At 41.5% G+C, this 15,336-nt stretch overlaps 1 pseudogene; it reads left to right on the forward strand.

The window, feature by feature from the left end:
• Positions 1–2,033: 2,033 nt before the first annotated feature.
• Positions 2,034–3,054, forward strand: LOC138148978 (centrosomal protein of 57 kDa pseudogene; annotated as a pseudogene).
• The last annotated feature ends 12,282 nt before the right edge of the window (positions 3,055–15,336 follow it).

Here is a 15,336-nt window from a genome sequence, read left to right on the forward strand (position 1 = left end):
GAGCTAAAGAAGGATTTTGAAAACCAAATAAGAGAAGTGGAGGAAAAATTAGGAAGAGAAATAAGAATTATGCAAGAAAATTGTAAAATGAGAGTCAACAACCTGACTGAAAAAATGACACCTTAAAAAATAGACTAACTTAAATGGCAAAAAAGACTCAAAAACTAATGAGGAGAAGAATGCCTTAAAAAGCCAAATTTGCCAGATAGAAAAAGAATCTCAAAAGCTCACTGAAGAGAATCATTTCTTCAGAATTAGATTGGAGCAAATGGAAGCTAGTGACATTAAAAGAAATAAAGATACTATAAAACAAGATTCAAACAAATAAAAAAATAGAAGGCAATGTGAAATATCTCATGGGAAAAACCACTGACCTGGAAAATAGATCCAGGAGAGATAATTTAAAAATTATTGGACTAGCTGAAAGCCATGATCAAAAAAATAACCTAGAAATCATCCTTCAAGAAATTCTCAAGGGAAATTGCCCTGATGTTTTAGAACCAGAGGACAAAATAGAGGTCAAAAGAATCCACCTATCACCTCCTGAAAAAAGATGCCAAAAAGAAAACTCCTAGGAATATTATAGCCAGGTTCTGGAGTTCCCATATCAAGGAGAAAATATTTCGAGTAGCCAGGAAAAAATGATTTCAATATTGTGGAAACACAATCAGGATAACACAGGATCTGGCAGCTTCTACACCGAGGGATCGAAGAGCTTGGAATGTGATATTCCAGAGGTCAAAGGAGCTGAGATTAAAACCAAGGATCACCTACCCAGCAAAACTGAGTATCATGTTTCAGGGGAAAATATGGTCATTCAATGGAATAGAGGACTTTCAAGCATTTTTGATGAAAAAACCAGAGTTGAATAGAAAATTTGACATTCAGATACAAGAAGCAAGAGAAGCATGAGATGATAAACATGGAAAAGAAATCATAAGGAACCTATCAAACAAAGTTGAACTACTTATATTCCTACGTGGAAAAAGAATAATTGTAACTTATGAAACTTTTCTCAGTATGAGAATAGTTGAAGGGAATAGAAATGTGTGTATACATATATGTAAACATACATATATGTATACATACATATACATGCATATATGTCTATATAGGAGGATATATGGGCATATGAATACATACGTGAGTTTGTGTATATATGTGTACAGGTATACATAAACAGAGGGTACAGGACCAGTTGAATAGGAAGGGATGATACTTTAAAAGGTGAAATTAAGAGGTGAGAGAGGAATATAATGAGAGGAGATGGGGAGAGACAGTATGGGGCAAACTATCTCATATAGAAGAGGCAAGGGAAAACTGTTACAATGGAGGGGAAGAACAGGAAGCCAAAAGGGAATGAGTCAACCTTATTCTCAATGAATTTGGCTTAGGGAGAGAATGACATACACACTAAATAGGGTATCTCACCCTATAGGAGAGTAGGGGGGAAGGGGATGAGAGGGGGGATGATGGAAGGAAGGGTAGGCTGGGGGGAGGGAAGTTGGAAGCACCCACTTTTGAAAAGGGACAGGACCAAAGTAGAGAATAGAACAAGTGGGGGGTGGGGGTGGGATAGGATGGAGGGAAATATAGTCAGTCTTTCACAATATATCCACTATGGAAATGTTTTGCATAGCTACACATGTACAACCTATATTGAATTGCTTATCTTTCCAGTAAGGGTGGATGATGAGGGAGGTAGGGAATGAATTTGGAATTCAAAGTTTTAAAATGTTTAAAATACATTATTATTATTATTTTACATGTAACTGGGAAATAAGATATACAGGCACTGGGGCATAGAGATCCACCATGCCCTATTGAAAAGTCAGAAGGGGGATGGGGGAAAATATGGGAGAGAGCAGACTGGGGTAGGGGATATTCAATAGGATCACTGTTTTGGGGTGGTGGGTGGGGAAAAAATGGGGAGAAAATTTGTAACTCAATATCTTGTGGAAATGAATGATGTAAACTAAAAAATTAAAAAATGCTAAAAAAAAAAAGAAAAACGATTGGAATACACAAGAGACATGATAAAGCATGCTAAAAATGAGAGGACAACTGTCTTGGGAAAACAGTTGCAGACTGGAATAGAAACAAATGGACAGTTGTTTGAGGAAAAGATACCTTCGTATTCTACCAATGCAAGAAGAACGAAGAAAAAGAAAACAAAACAACCAGACAAGAAATCTCCTAGGAATCATTTTCATGTATAGCCACATTATAGATTGTGCATGGGTGACATGACTCCAATCATGCAGTGGTAGCCAATGTACAACATATTTTACATTTAATGAAGCAACACAATAAAGCCTTATGCAATAATCGTGTGGTCAACAATGTTCCCCTGGCAAAGCAGAGGTCTCTTCAAAATGGTAAAGACAGGAAATTATCAGCATTGTCCTCTTCTCCCTCCTCCACCTATCATGAAGAGCTATTTGAAGTCTTACAGACATTACAGAATGAATTTGGACAGATGAGTTTTGATCAACAACAACTAGACAAACTTATCCAGGAAACACCAACTAACGAACTGAAAGAGAACCTTGAATGAGAACTTGAGGAATTAGTGGAAAGGATGGAAGCTAAGATTAATCAAATTAACTAAAGTTGAAAACATCAGGCTTGGCTGAAGAGACAGATGAAGGAGCTAAAGGGTAGCTAAAAGTGTTTGGAGGATCAAGAAGGCAGCAGCAAATTCTATTCTGGAGTCACTGGGAGATCTCTTAAGAAGGACTCTATTGTCCCGGCGGAGTCGGAAGTCTAGGGGCGGCTAGGTGGAGCAGTGACTAAAGCACAGGCCCTGGAGTCAGGAGGACCTGAGACACTTAACACCCACACAAAAATACTAGCCGTGTAACCTTGGACAAGTTACTTAACCCCAACTGCCCCCCAAAAGGCAAAAAAAAAAAAAAGAAAGAAAAACAAAAGGACTCTATTTCTATCAAATGGAAACCTGGAGAGAAAAGCTGTTGAAACCTTCAGTTGTTGAAGGACCTGCAAACCATACAGACTTAAATTCAAAAAGATAACCTAGGTTGGGAATATTGATTGGTACTAGGTCGAATGCTTTATTCCTATAATTTATATTTCATCAAAAGTTGACCATTCATATATTAAAAATATCACATTCTTATACTTTTTGAGGAATTAATATTTGTGCTGAGGACCACAAGCATTAATACTTAGACTCCCTGTTTTAAATACTCCAGTAAAGGTTGAACAGTTTTACTGAAAACATAAGAATTTACCAAATTCTCATTGACAAATCTTGCTGTACTTGGGCAAATGACTTTGTAAACAAACTCCCAGGTTTTTATTTATGGATTAAAAAAAAATAGTGTCAGGGCGGCTAGGTGGTGCAGTGAATAGACCACCGGCGGTGGAGTCAGGAGAACCTGAGTTCAAATCCGGCCTCAGACACTTGACATACTTATTAGACGTGTAACTTTGGGCAAGTCGCTTAACTCCAATTACCCTCCAAAAAGCAAAAAAAAAAAAAAATAGTGCCTACTGTAGCTGAATTAAAATTAAGTTTAAATTATCTAAACACAAGGCTAAAGCCGTGTATGTAGAGAGTTATCAGCACTGCCTGAAAAGTCTCATAAACCTCATCTCAACTAATTTTCTCCACCTCCATCCCCCAAGAAGTGCTTTATTTTGCTATTGATAGAGGCTTTCTGGATTTTAAATCTTTTAAATATTTTCTTATGCCAATTCACATTGTACAGAAGGACTTTGCTCATTAATGATTAAAATCATTTTTCTCCCTTTCTCCATTGGTGTGTTATGTCAACAGTTAGTTTAAAAAACAAAAAGTGAAAATTCATTTTTTAAAACCAAAACACGCAATTTATTTCTAGTCAGTTTTAAATGAAATTAGTGTTGATTTTCAACCCATTGTAACAAAACAAAATTATTATTCCCCCATTTTTCATTCCAGAAAATCCAAATGAACATTGAAAGCAGTTGCCTATAAATAAAACATGAGGTTAGTACAATTTTTAAAAATTACCTGAATGTTTTTCAATGTGAACAAATTTTGATGGGAAAATAGATCATGAGATTTAGTAATAAAATGAAAATCCAACCTGGGGGAGGTGGGAAGGCATGGTGGGTGTTATAAAAGCATGTACATTTGCTGTTTTTAAATATTGCCTCTTTATAGTCATGCCATTGAATCATGGCAGTGTGTTTTTTTTTTATCTTGAATTAGTTACCGAACACTATGGATATTCACCTTTATTAGTGTTCTGTACATATATAAAATAAACTCTGCACAGCAACTGTTATTTATTGTATTAATGAGGTAAAAATAAGTCTTCCTATTTTGGAATAAACAAAAATATGTTAACCTTTTTTTTTAATAAATGTGCCATTAAAATCAGTAAAGCCATCTTCGTTTAAAAAAGAAAAGAAATAGATGTCATTGGGATAAAATAGGTGCTTTAAACTGCAGGGACATCTAGTTGTTTGGGATTCTGAACAAAATGTGACACATTTTGATAACCTGTTAAAATCTCACACTATTTGGAATGTTCTTTCCAAACTACAAAAATCGAACTAACTTGTGAAATTCAAATCAATCTAACTTCAAAGCTTCAATGTATTTGTGACTCCTAGCAGGAGACTCCTGATTGTTCAAAAGAATAGAAAGTCAGACCATCTGATGGCACATTAACAATCACTCAAAACAGAGGGATAATAGTGTTATCTTTTAGTATACTTGTGGCTTGGATGGGCATGAGGATAAGGTGTACAATGGAAAGAGGAATGCCAAAATGACTTAAGATAAGGTAAATCAAAACAGTAGCTTCAGCAAATGTAAATAGGGCCAAGGAGAAAGGTTGCCTCGGGCTATAAACATAATCAGTTTAATATACCTGTGATAAGTGACTTGATTCCACCTGGACACATGGGGTTTTGTATTAGAATAACAGTGACCACTGGAGAGATAATATGTACCACTATCTTCGTGAGAGGGTCCCAAATAACAATTATGTTCTGACTTTATATGAATAACCAGAGAGATATTTCCATTCTGGGGTGGCTAGGTGGCTCAGTGAACAGAGCACTGTCCCTGGAGTCAGGAGGACCTGAATTCAAATCTAGCCTCATACACTTAACACAAAAACTAGCCACGTGACCCTGGGCAAATCACTTAGCCCCAACTGCCCTACCTTCCTTCCTCCAAAAAGAAAAAAAAGAGAGATTTCCATTCTACCCTATAAAAGGATTAGAACTACATGGATTAAGTGATAAAGATTATCTCTATTCAGTTTGTATTAAAGTGAGACAAATTCCCTAAAGAAGTGGTTGGTGTTAATAAAGAAGTAGACGATACCTTTAATATGTCTAGAACCCAAAAACATTTTTGGTATGTCATCCTTAATTGGAACCAATTCCAGTTTATTTTAAATTGAGTGCTGATTTGGGAATCAGAAGACCTGAATTCAAATCCAGTCTCAGACATTTAGTTGCTATGTGATCCTAAGCAAGTCACTTACTCTCCCATAGTCTCCATTTCCTCATATGTAAAATATGGGTAATAAAAGAACCTACCTCCCAGAGTTGTTGTAAAGATAAAATGAGATCACATTTATAAAGCATTTTGCAAAATTTAAAGTGCTACTTAAATGCTAGCTATTATTATTATTGTGAGCAGCAAATTAGAACTCAGTATATAACTATTTTGCCACTATCTATGACTTATATAGAAGCATATAAGAAAAAGAATGTCATTTGGATTGCAATTTCTCCAAATCAGGGATGGATCCCAGATTATATGAATTTTCCTATTCTCTGGCACCTAAGGAGATGAAGTTCAGGTTTAGAGAACAATTCAATAATGTATGTAAGGGGGTAGGGGTGGGGTGGAAGTGTTCTTTAATAAAATAATGGAATAAAAATGGGACCAAAGAACAAGTCAAAAACTCATTTGCTCACAGGCTATAGAGCCTTCCTAGAATAGTCGTGAAAATCTCCTCTGTCTGCAATGGAAGACCTCAGAAATGATGAAAAGGAACTACTCACTAATGGCATCATAAGACGATCCACCAGCTTCAGCTAGAGAAGTAACAGGGGCAAGGGGCACCCCTATGGCCCCACTGGAGTCATGTTGAGGATATGACTGAGAGTGGCCATAGCCAGGCTCTCAGCATGGGGAGAGGAAACCTGGTCTGAGGAAACAGGATCAGGGATTTCCTTCTGTGTCTCCACTGCCTGAATTGTCCTATCACTGACTGTGTGCTGTTGAGTAAGTTTCTTCCCTTCCTCAAGCTTCAGTTTCCCCCTATCTCAAAAGACATTGTGGGACTGCACCATAGTTAAGCTTTCTTTCAACTTTAACATTCTTTACCTGTGACTATGACTATAGGCAACTGGGATCTCTTTGTAGAGGGCCCAAGGGAACAGAGAAGAATAGTCATTCTGGTAACAGGTAGACTGTTGGTCAGACTGGTAACAGGTAAGGTTCTGCCAGATCCCTGGATGTTGGGTTCTTCTAGGTCATGGATATATTGATCATAACCCTCCTTCACCCTTTTATCCAGGTTTGAACTTCTCTAAGAGGTTTCCTCTTCATTGTCTCATTCTATTCTCACCCTAGCCCTGTGAGAATGGCACCACACCAGATGGTGTCATTAACATCATCTGATGGGAAAGAAACTGAGGCTCATAGAAAGGAGATGATTTACCCATGGTGGTAAATTACATGGACAATTAGTGACAAAACTGGGAAGTTCTTGATGTCATCAGGAAGTATTCTCACTTTCTCTTGTGAGGAATTTCACATACTCTATGAACACCTTACAGTATCTTGCTAAGTAGTAAAGGTACCTGGGAAACACCCAACCTGAAAAAACTCAGGTTCCAAGGTTCATCCCTGAAGGTTCAAGGGACATGACAGGCACAGGAGGGTGGGACCAGTGTTACAAAGATCATAGGAGCCCTTCAAGATAGTCTCATCAGTTGGCCTTTCTTTTAAGAGGCATCATAGGAAAAGTATAGGATGTGGAGGAAGAATCTGCTCAGGTTACTTAGTACTCAAGTAACCTTAGGGTAGTTGCTTTTCTTTTTCCTCATCTTTAAAATGTGTAGGTCAGACTAGTCCATCTCTAAGGTATTTTCCAGATGTAAATCCTATGATGTTCTGAATTGGCTCCAAGAGGGAATACCATACACACTCAATTGGGTATAGAAATCTATCTTACCCTAGAGGAAAGTAGGAGGGCAAGGGGATAAGAGAATGAGGGATGCTATGGAAGGGAGGGCAGATTGGGGGAGGCAGTAGCCAAAAGCAAACCACTTTTGAGGAAAGACGGGGTGAAAGGAGACAGAGAATAGAATAAACAGCGCAAAAATAGAATGGAGGAAAAAACAGTTCGTAATCATAACTGTGAAAAAACATTTTAAGCGTGTTTCTCTGACAAAGGGCTCACCTCTCAAATATATAGAAAAATGAGTCAAATTTATAAAAATAAAAGTCATTCCCCAATTGACAAATGATCAAAAACTGTAAATAGTCAGTTTTCAGATGAAGTAATCAAAGTTGTCTATAGCTCTATGGGGAAATGCTCTAGGTCACTGCTGATTGAAGAGATGCAGGTTAACAAGGTTCTGAGATGCTACCTCATACCTATTAGACTGCTTACTAGGCTAGAAAGGGGAAATGGTAGATGTTGGAGGAGACAGGGGAAAATTGTTGGTGGAACTGTGAACTAATTGGGCCATTGTATAGAGAAATTTGGAGCTATGCCCAAAGGCCTACAAAGCTATGCATACCCTTTGACCTAGCAATACCACTACTAGATTTTAATCCCAAAAGACATAAAAAAAACCAACAACAATAGGGGCAGCTAGATGGCACAGTGAATAGAGCACCGGCCCTGGAGTCAGGAGGACCTGGGTTCGGATCCGGCCTCAGACACTTAACACAAAAAATTGCTGTGTGACCTTGGGCAAGTCACTTAACCCCAATTGCCCTCCAAAAACAACAATAACAGAAAGGAAAAGGACCTATATGATCAGAAGCTCTTTTCTGGTGGTAAAGAATTTGAAATTGAGGTCAAGTCAATTAATTGGAGAATGGTTGAACAAGTTGCGGTACATAATTGTGATAGAATACTTTTGTGTTATAAAAATTGATGAGCTAGATACTCTCAGAAAAACCAGGAAAGACTTACATGAACTGAAGCAAAGTGACATGAGTAGAACCAGGAGAACATTGCAACAAAGTAACAACAATGTTGTATGGTGTTCTAGTGTGAATAACATGGCTATTCTCAGGAATAAAAAGACCTAAAGAAACTCTGAGGACTTATGATGAAAAATGTTATCCATCCCCAGAGAAAGAACTGATGCAGTCTTAATACAGATTGAAGCATACTTTCTTTTTTACCTTATTTTTCTTGATTTTTATTTTGGTCTATATTTTCTTTTATAATGTGACTAATATGGAAATATGTTTTTCATGACTACACAGGTCTGTCCTATATCAAATTGTTTGCCTTCTCAATGAGGGGGCTATGGAGGGAAGGAGAAGATCTGGAACTCAATTTTAAAAATAAATATTAAAAATGGTCTTCACTTTAAATTAGGAGAAAATAAAATCCTAAATTTAAATCTTATAATGTCTTCAATGTTCAATGAAATAAAAAATTGGGTAGGGGTCAGGTGGAGGTGGAGATTACAAAAATTATAGTAAAAAGCAAACTGAGTGTAGTAGCTGAGCACAGCCTGATCTTCTCTCCCACTCATATATTCATCTCTTCATTCACTCATTCATTCATTAATTCCTTCCTTCATTGCTTCTTTCATTCAACATCTACTTATTGAACACTTGTGTTCCCACATTCCGCAGAGAAGAATCCAGGACACAAAAACACAGAAGTGCCTAAGAGAGCCTCATTTATTCATATAGACAGTACAATGTGTAGAAGCTGCCCCCACACACAGAGCCTGTGTCTAATGTTTCACTAAGGATTTTGATATGAGTTACATGAACAAAAAATTCATTGAGCCACTACTGCTGGTGAAGCTGCACAGGACAGAAGACAGGTATTATGGGTGATAGGTCTGATAGGAGATCCTGCAGCCTTGAGACCTCATTAGCTTCTGAAATCCTTAAGTGGTGCCTTTTGTCTGAATAGGAACTTCACAGAACAAATCCCCTTACAGAAGAAATTGTTCTGTAAAACTTCAACTCAATCAAAAGGTTGCACACAAGGACCTAGAAGCCATGTGTAGCCTTAAGGCCACAGGTCCCCCATCCCTGGTCTATGGGAACTTCTCTAGCACAGATATCTTGGCTTCTCACCAAAAGCCCAGGAGTAGGAGAGGGAAAGAACATTGCCATCCTAGAGTCCAGCTATACATGTACAACAGCATCAGCTCCAGAACAGGAATCACTCTAAGGAAAGAAAGCCAGAAAAAAGCCTCAAGTTATAACTAGTCTTCCCACCCCAAAACCCAGCCCTTGCCGTCCCAATTATAATTTCTATTGTAAGAAGGGTTTGTGAAGGGACAAGGAGTCATGGCATAAGGAATCCCAACAGTTCAACATTCAGGGGGGAAGCAGTCAAAATATACCTAGGCCTGAATATGGATTAGGTAGTGATAAAAGGAGTGTTATTTATAATAGCAGCATGGGACAAATGAGCTTTTGGAGTAATCACAGAGCCTATAAAATTCATGGGGAAGACCATCATTATTCTCTGTCTCTCAAACAATGTAAATGGATGGGTTACCTACAGTATCAGACCCAAGTTTTCTGACATCAAACCCACTAAGCACATCAGTTCTCTCAACACTTTGAAATCAACTAGGAGAAGGAAATCATCGTGTCTTTCCTTGGGACAAGGGTTCTGGCAACAGGTCACCCCTAGAGAGGGAACAAGGGCTTATTCCTTGCCTAAAGGATAATGGACAGGGAGACAAGGACAAATCTATTCTAGGGGTCAAGGAAGGATATTGGACAGGGAAAGCAGTTAAATGCTGGGAATTTGGGGAGGAGGGACTGTAAAATCAGAAAAATTCCATAACTCCTGGGGACTAGCAGGTCTTACCACAAATTCATCAATATGAAGACAAAGGACCCAGACACCATCCATTATTCTTACAATGGCTTTTAGTGTTAACCCTGTTACCCAGGTCCTGTGTTCCAGGCATTTACCTGACTTAAGGGAAATGTAGGAGGGAGAGCTGAACAAGGTAGAGGAGGCTTTCCTGAGGGCACCCCTTTCTGGGCCCAGAGGACTTGCCACACCTCCCTCCCTCCCTCTCTATCCCAGGAAGACCAGGACTATATCCAGACCCTTTTGGAACTGAGGCTTATCACCTTGAGTCTGGGTCTCTCTTTTTTTACTTGGTCTTCCCACCCCCAGATGCCTCTCCAGTCTCACCTTCCAGTACTTCTAGCCTCTCTTCTCCTCCTCTCTGAAGCCCTCTCTCTATCCTCTCTCTTCTCTCCCACTATGGGACTTGTCTGTCTTTCCCTCCTCTTGTCCCTCCAGCCTCACACTCTGGAAACTCTGGCCTCTCTTTCTCCCTGCCCATCCCTGCCTTGGCCAAGCTCTCATTTCAGTCTTTCATCTCCTCAGAGCTCACACACCTGGAGTCACAGTAATAGTACCATTTCTGCCTCCCTGGGCACTACCCTGCACTGTGGGTGGCACTGCTGGGCTTCAGCACAAAGACAACAGAAAGGAGGTGTGGGGCAGGTCCTGCTTTGTTGGGTCCTAGGAAAGGAAATCAAAGGGGTGAGGGCACAGAAGCCTGAGATCCTGTGGATAGGGAGTCTGGATTCCTTGGACAGGAGAGGGGACCCTGTCCCCAAGGATGCAGGCACATCTCTATGCATACTGTATTGTAACACTATGACTTTGGGCCAGTCACTTCTCTGCTCTAGTTTCTTTTTCCTCTCCTGTAACAAGACAAGTTGGACTAAATGATCTGTAATATCCCTCCCAGATGCAAATGCTATCACTCAGTGTCTGGGAGGTCAGGCAAGGGAGAGGCCCTGGGGGAAGAGGGACTGAGCCCAGCCAGGTATTGAACAGGAAGGAGCCACTCCTCAGGGCAAAGAGCCACACCACACCTCCCAACCAGGAACAATGGCTACCAGAGATATGGTGGAATGACAATAAGGTATTATTAACAGAGTGAGAAAGTGTGAGACAGAGACAAAGGAATAAGAGATAGGCAGAAAATGAGATGGGGATAGAAAGAGGCATACACATGCAGAGAGAGACAGAGAAACTAACTCTCTCTTTGCTGTAGCCTCTAAAGACAGGACTGGACAAGTAGGTAGGGAGACCTCAGGATCCCTACCTTGAAGCCCAGCCCATAGCTGGTGACCTTGCCAGAGCCCCTGCTTCCACTCTGCTCCCCCATCCCATCCTTAAGTCAAGGCATCTGAATCAGAGAAGGTGGAAGGAATCCCATGGCTAGGACTCCCAGACTAAAAAATCTCAAGTGGACAGACTCAGGTCTCCAACACAGTGCCCAGTTTGGTTGTTGAAGGGGGAAGGGAGAGAAATGGAGACAGGAAGAGGAAGGGAAAAAAAGAGAGAAGAGAACTCTCCTCAAGCCCAGTCCTGTTCTGAGGGCTTGGCAGGATCCAATAATCAGTGGAAAGGGTGGAACAAAGAAACATAAGCTGAGTAGGGATCCTGAGTTCAGAGAGACTCCATACTTGCCACTGGAGCTCTGCAGATCTTCCCCCACATTACCAGACAACACTTCTTTTCACCACGGCATTGCCCATCATGCACGCATCCATTTTGAGAATTCTTTCTCACAGGCCTGAGAGGCAAATAGGGGCAGTTTCCTTTCTTTACTAGAACTGAAAAGCCAATGCCATGGAAAGTCAGAGGGTCTAAATTTTACAATTCCCCCCAATCCAAGCTTGACTTGAGGCACTCAGCTCCTTCCCCACTGGGCTAGCTGACCTTATAACATCTTTCTCTAATCCCAGGAATCCTGACACAGCTACCACTTGGAGCTTCAACATTAACCATTTGTGCAGCCCACCCTTTGATCCTGCTTGGAAATCTCCTAATCCCCCTCTGCTCCCAGCAGCCTCTGGGACCATGGCTCTCTTGCTCAGTGGCGGGCAGTGAAAACATTTTGATCCCATTTTATAGATGAGGAAGCCAAGATTCAAAAGCTGGACATGTTTTGGCTATTTACTGAAGTAGGTGGTGGAGACAGGTCTTAAATCCTAGTGTCCTTACTCAAAGAACAGTAAACTCCATAAGAATATGCAGCCTGCCAGAGAAAGACAGTGACAGAATGACCATAGCAACAGAGATGGAGCCCGAGAAGCAGGTAGAGAAGGCAATAGAGACAGAGAGATAGTAATGGAGAAAAACTATGGTAGGAGCCAGAGAAAGAAGCTGGAGATAAAGAAAGAGCAACAGAGTAAGAATAAGCCAAAGGGTGAGACAGAGAATGAGCCTGAGATACCCAGAGCATGGGAATGAAGCTGGGAATGCTAAAATCTTAGATATTTCTCCAACAGCAGCCACAACTGGGGGTGGGTCATGGGGAGGGGCCCCTGAGAGTCTTGGGAGAACTAGGGAGCTTTTGTCTTTGCCCAGAGTGCCCAAACTTCCTACCCTAGAAAGCTCAGCCTTGGTGGGACAGAGGGACTTTCCTGATCCTCCATCCTGCAGACCAGCCCTAGCCCTGACCTCACCTGGTGCTTTATCTGGTGTCCCAGGTGAAGCCAGGAACACAAGGGTGAGGAGTGGCATGAGGAAGAAAAGGCTGCTGGGCTTCATGGTGAGGACAGGAGCCACTGGGTAACTGGTGCATGGACCTGGCATTTCTATCCACCACATCAGATGTTATCACAAGAGAACTGCGCCAGGAATCATCTTTACTCTCTAGGGTGGGGCTTCACAAGCAGGAAGCATTATTCCTGAACTGAACAATCCTGGAAGCCTGAAATGTTGATAGTCCTTTCCCCTGAGGCCCATGAGGAAGGGATGGGGATAGTGCTGCTGGGTTACAGAGAAAGAGAAAAAAAAAGAGAGGCATAGGCCAAGTCAAACTTTAAAATTTCTAGTTCATTTTACATTCGAAACCATTTGGCTTGGTCTAAATTCAAAGCACCTGGATTAGAAACGAGTGACCTTAATCAAGTCATTTCCCTCTCCTGGGACTCAGCTTCCTCATTTGTCAAGGGCCCTTCCAGCACCAGAGCTCTGATCCTTTCTTCACTAAGGTCTCTTCTAACTCTAAATCCTACTCTTCAATGGTCAACAACCTACACAAACTAAGTGCTTTGGTATCTGTGGTGGTATCTTTCTGTGCTATGGCTGGTTAAATCTCCTTTTGTTAATTATTGAATAATCTTTAAGCATCCTATTTCATCTTAATGTGGAACCAAAATTCACCAGTTACAGGCCTGAGTCAAGCCCCCCACCCCCATTGCGTGTCTGAGGCCGGAACAAAACTCGGGTCCTCCTGACTCCGGCACTGGCACTTTACTCACTGTGCCACCTAGCCACCCCGAGGGCTGGTGCTTCTGCCTGGCTTCCTCCCTAGCCTGACCGAGGAGAGACTGTGGCAGTTCTGTCCTTACTGTGACTGGGGACTGTACCAACCCTTCCCTTGCATGGGAGTATAGCGCCTCCCTCTGGTTTAGTGCCTCAGCTGCATGGGAAGAGTTTAGCCTTGGAGTCTGCAAACCTGGGTTCTGGTACCAGCTCTAAGATTTATGGGTCATGTGACCTTGGGCAAACTCATCTCTTTGGGGGCCTCCATTCCACATCTGCAAAATGACTATAATAATCGTGTACTATCCTCCTTACAGGATCATTGTGAGGAATGTACTTGTAAGTTCCTAAAACTGTTAGAGAAATGTGAGCTGTGCTGATGATTATTCTTGTGATAGTGGAGACCCCCTCCCCAGGTTCTATTACATACACAGGGTATAATGCCCCAGCCCTCAGCAAGATCACTCCTTGCCCTTCTTGCACTTCCTTCCCCCACACCACCATCCAAAGGTTGACTTTCACCCTGACTTGACTTAGGCAATAATGCTGTGTGTGTGAGTGTGTGTGTGTGTGTGTGTGTGTGTGTGTGTGTGTTTTCTGGAGGATTCTCAGAGAGGGAGCTGGGATTTATCCCAGCTGAACACCCTACACCCCACAACCCACTTAGAAAAGTCCAGCCTCCAAACTTTTGCCACTCTCTTCTCCTCATATGTTTGCTTAATTCATAAGCCTCACTTTTTCAAAACCTGGCTTTAAGCTCACCTTTTTGGGAAAGTCTTCTTTGATTATTACGGTAGCATATAATTTTAGAGCTGGGGAAAGGGATTATCATCTGTTCATTTTATATGGGAGAAAGGTGAATTCCACAGAAGCTATTTAGTCCAAACACGTTAATGGAAGATATGTGACCAGAACTTAAATCCCTCCATGTCTAGGCCATGGCTCTTTCATGTTACTGGGCCACAGTCCATCCCCCCCACTCACCCCAACCCACTCTCTGAGGCTTTCACTGGCACATTGTCCCAATTCAGAGTATATGCTATTCCTCTCTACCCACATGGAGCTTCCTTGGTTAGCAAACCATACTCTCTGAGATTCAGGGAGGCAATTCTGATTCAGCTAAGTGCTAACAAAGCTTCTCTGTAGAGGAGTAACTAAGTGGGGGTTCCAGGGCTTTGCCACAGGGACTGATAGGGGTTGGTTTTTTCTGGATAGCTCTGAGACCAGTGACCCAGACCCTTCCTCATCCCAGGCTGACTCCCCACATGACTGCCCCCTATGCTCTCTGCCCTCACTGACCCTCTTCTTCCTCTGCCTCCAAAGATTTTGTCTTCAGGTGGAAAAGAGTCTTCATTACACCTCTACTCCTTTGCATATAATCCACTCATAATCACTACCAATGACTCTCCTACCCCCAACAAACCCAAGTTCAAATTCTGTCTCAGACACTTACTAGCTGTGTGACCCTGGGCAAGTCATTTAACTCCTCCCAGCCGCTGTTTCCTCATCTATAAAATGAGGGGGTTGGATTGCTGACCATCTGAGATCCCTTGTAGATCTCAGTCTAAGATGCTATGATTCTCCCTCCAACATGACTGTGACACAGGATCATAGGAAAGAGAGCCAGAAGTCTCCTCAGATATTTTTATCTTCTAGCTCAAAGCCTTTCACTTTATGGATCATGACTGTTGTGGGACCCATCAAGTTTAAGTGACTTGCCCAAGGTCACACAAGCAATAAGTAGCTGAACCAGGTTTGAGAGGCGGGTCCTCTGAGCCCACAGTCAGAGCTTTTTCCACTATAAAGCAGGGATTCAGAGACTCTGAGAATC

The sequence above is a fragment of the Petaurus breviceps genome, unplaced genomic scaffold, assembly GCF_028583685.1.
Source record: "Petaurus breviceps papuanus isolate PSGF00001 unplaced genomic scaffold, PetGlider_PUasm1.0 90845, whole genome shotgun sequence".
Lineage (NCBI taxonomy): Eukaryota > Metazoa > Chordata > Mammalia > Diprotodontia > Petauridae > Petaurus > Petaurus breviceps.